Raw genomic sequence first — 3,572 nt, forward strand, 5'->3', positions numbered from 1 at the left:
TACATTGTTAAAAGAAGCCAAACCAAACCTTTTCCTCAATATCTCAATTCAAAACCCAAAAATAAAAATAAAGGTTACAGATTAAAAAAATAATTGGTGTTCAATAATTTAAACATTATTTTGCAGAAATTTAAAGAAACTGTTTTATGTTTATTTGTCGTAATAAAAATTACTTTATTTTTTTAAAATAAATGTAAAAGTAATATATTTTAAAAGCTATTATTAAAAATAACTTTTCATATAAGCTGTTTTTAATTTTATTTTTTTGAATTTTCATGTTTTATAAAAACAAGATATAGATAAAAACTTTTAAATATAATTATTTTTTTAAGAAAAGGTAATTCTACGAGATATTATTTTAAAATAAAATATAAATAAAAATACTAACTAAAAATATATATGATCTAAATGTTTAATAAATATATTAACATTTTAACTAACGTTTTTGTTTATATTTTATTTTAAAAAAAACAGTAAAAAAGTTAACTTCTGATTTTCAATGCAAAGGAATTTTTTCTAAAGTAAAGAAAAGTAGTAGTATCTAAAACTTCTAATGAAATTAATGTACTGTGATAATTAATTAACTTAATTACTAGATTGTGATATTTTTCTTGGGGGAAGTGTGGAATAAATATTTAAATTCTGTAATACTACGTACACATAATATTTTGAATTGTCTTAAATTTTGTTGGTGGGGTATATATGTATAATTATTTGATTTGAAATAGAGGTTTTAATAATTATTACAGCTTTAAAGCCATAGTGTGTTCTCCCATGATGCTATTACATTGTTTCTGAAATAGTCTTAAACACCGACTCAACTCAGTCACTCTCTTTGTATTAAAGCAATGAATGAAAAGAAAAGGCCCTCACACACTGCACTTTGTAATTGCAATATTTACTACAAATTTCCTCATTCTGCATACTTCTTGGGATTTTTCCAAACAATTAATACATTTCCTGCCCTCAATTTACACTCTTCTTCTACCCAATATTATTACTATACTTCAATTCAATTCAATTCAATTCAATTCATTTACTCTCTTTTTCTCTCTCTACACCCTCCACAATTTAATTAAGCTTTAATTCAATTCAATTCATCTTTCTCTCTCTCTCTCTCTCTCTATACCCTCCCTCCCTCCACCTCTCTCCCTCAATTTAATTAAGCTTTAAATCACCCCCTCTTCATTTTTTTCTTATATAAAATGCCCTACATGTTTCAACCACTCTACACAGTTCACTTTCTTGCTGCCGGAGCTTCACCAAGCTTCTTTTAAGGTACATCACATAATAACTTTTGTAGTTACATTATTATTATTTTTATCTGTCTTAACTCGAAATCTCTTAAAAAATTAAACTGCATAGTTAAAATAACTTCCGATCAGGAACATATTTTTCCTTGTGTTAGTATCTTTTTAAATTTCAAATTTTGTTTTTATATCATTTCTTTCTTTGACTAAAACTTTTTTTTGTAATTAATTTATAAATTAAATTTTTGTAACTTATAGTTCTTTTGTTTTCAAAGATTTAAACTGTGAATTTGTTAATTAAAACTTCTTCGGCATCTCTCAACTCATCAATTGAACTCTATAGTCTAGACGATTCTTGACTAGAATCATATTTTTTGGAAATTTTTTTAAATTTCAATTTTTTTATCATTTCTTTCTTTTAGTATAACACTTTTTTATTTTTTATAGATTAATAGTTATCTTATTTTGAAAGGTGTGAACTCTAAACTTTTTATTTAAAATTTCTTTAATATTTTTCAACTCACCAATTCAGATGACGGTCTGGAAAAAATATGACCGATGATCATATTATCTTGTACAATTTCTTTTGAATTTCAATGTTTTTGTTTTTTTTATTATCTTTGATTGAGGACTATTTTGTGTTCCTTATATGTTGTGCTAATTGGTTTGTGTCAAAATAGGCAACACATTTTTTTAGCAGAAAAAGAAAGAAAAAAGGGGAAAAGCAAAACAATGAGTAGAAGAAATGGAAGTGGTCCAAAGCTTGACTTAAAACTGAACCTATCACCACCACCAAGGGTTGTTGAATCATCATCATCATCACCAACAAGATCAGCAACAGTTTCACCAACATCACCACCAAGTTCATGTGTATCAACTGAACTAAACCAAGAAGATGAAACAACCAACAATCTTCAAAGATACTCTAACAGCCCTGAAACAACTTCCATGGTCTTAGTAGGTTGTCCACGTTGTCTTATGTATGTCATGCTTTCTGAAGATGATCCTAAGTGTCCTAAATGCAAAAGCACTGTTTTGCTTGATTTTCTTCATGAAAACAACAACAACAACATTACCAAAAGAAGGAATTAATAAGAGTAAAAAAAACTACTCTGTTTGCAAGTTCTGCATTCTCTGCTTCTAGTAGGACATGTTTGTTATCTTAGCTTTTTTAACTTAGGAATCTCTATTTCAATATGTTTCTTTTTCTGTTAGTTTTAAATTTTAATCCTTGTTTATGCTTTTTTTTTTATAACAATTTGTATGAATAGTGCTACTTGCACCCCACTTTTTGCTTTTCTTCCATCTACTTGTTTAATGCAAGAAAAGGAGATAGATAAGAGTGGAGTGTAAATAGCACTATTATATATAGTATCTATGAGAAAATTGGGAATGCTAGGGAAGTCTATGTAACTCTATATGAGATTTGGGTTCAACTTTTCTGCTTTTCAGCAGCAAAATATGTATTAGGACTTAACCTCTTCATGTACCTTCTTAGTATGTTTTATTGAAATTTTAGATGGAATCAACCTTTGTATTATTAGTTTTTTTCTTTCTCAATGATTATTTTACTTTTTCATTCAACCAATCAAGAAAGCATGTTGTTATTCATCTCAAAAGGTAAAAGATCTAATCTAGAGTTAAGAGTGTTTGAAAAGTGTTAAGTCCTAGATGTGCTTGAAGATGTTACAACCAAAAAAATATATTCAAGGAGAACACTAATGAATCAAAAGAAGTACTTCTAAGTTTGTATCAGAAAATGATATATTTATTACACTAACAAGTGTTTTTAACTTGTATTTTTTAATACAAACTCTTTTTCTATTGATTCTATTAAACAGAATCAGATACAGAAAATGTGTCACACAGATTTTTACCAATTGATTTCAATTAACGGTTGATATTTTTAAAAATTGATATTAAACTGTCTTATCGAAACTCAACATTTGAGATTATTTTATGCGTGAAGAAATCTAAGTCTATATTAAATACATATTTAAAGTGTATCTAAAAAGTATCGGTATTTAAAACGCGTCAAACACATAGACATAACATTTTAGAGAGACGTCGATCGATTATAACTTAGACAAGACAGATAAGAAAAAGTAGGGGCAGCAACAACAAAAGTTGATTAGAGTGTGTGAAAGAGCATGTAGATCGGATGTACTTTCTAACTAGTTAAAATAGATTGTAAGGCCCACTTTGTGGTTGTTGTTAAAACTCATGAAGAAGCATGATGACTGGTAAACCAATCTAACGGATGTATACAACTAGGTCCACACAAAATTGACCACCTGAGAAGTTAAACATTGTGACTCAAAT

The 3,572-nt window shown here is 27.7% G+C and overlaps 1 non-coding gene across 1 annotated transcript; it reads left to right on the forward strand.

Moving 5' to 3' along the window:
* Positions 1–1,084: 1,084 nt before the first annotated feature.
* Positions 1,085–2,793, forward strand: LOC101512833 (uncharacterized). Its single transcript, XR_012162593.1, has 2 exons — positions 1,085–1,278; positions 1,931–2,793. It is a non-coding gene; the product is annotated as an uncharacterized protein (transcript).
* The last annotated feature ends 779 nt before the right edge of the window (positions 2,794–3,572 follow it).

The sequence above is a fragment of the Cicer arietinum genome, chromosome 4 (genome assembly GCF_000331145.2).
Source record: "Cicer arietinum cultivar CDC Frontier isolate Library 1 chromosome 4, Cicar.CDCFrontier_v2.0, whole genome shotgun sequence".
NCBI lineage: Eukaryota > Viridiplantae > Streptophyta > Magnoliopsida > Fabales > Fabaceae > Cicer > Cicer arietinum.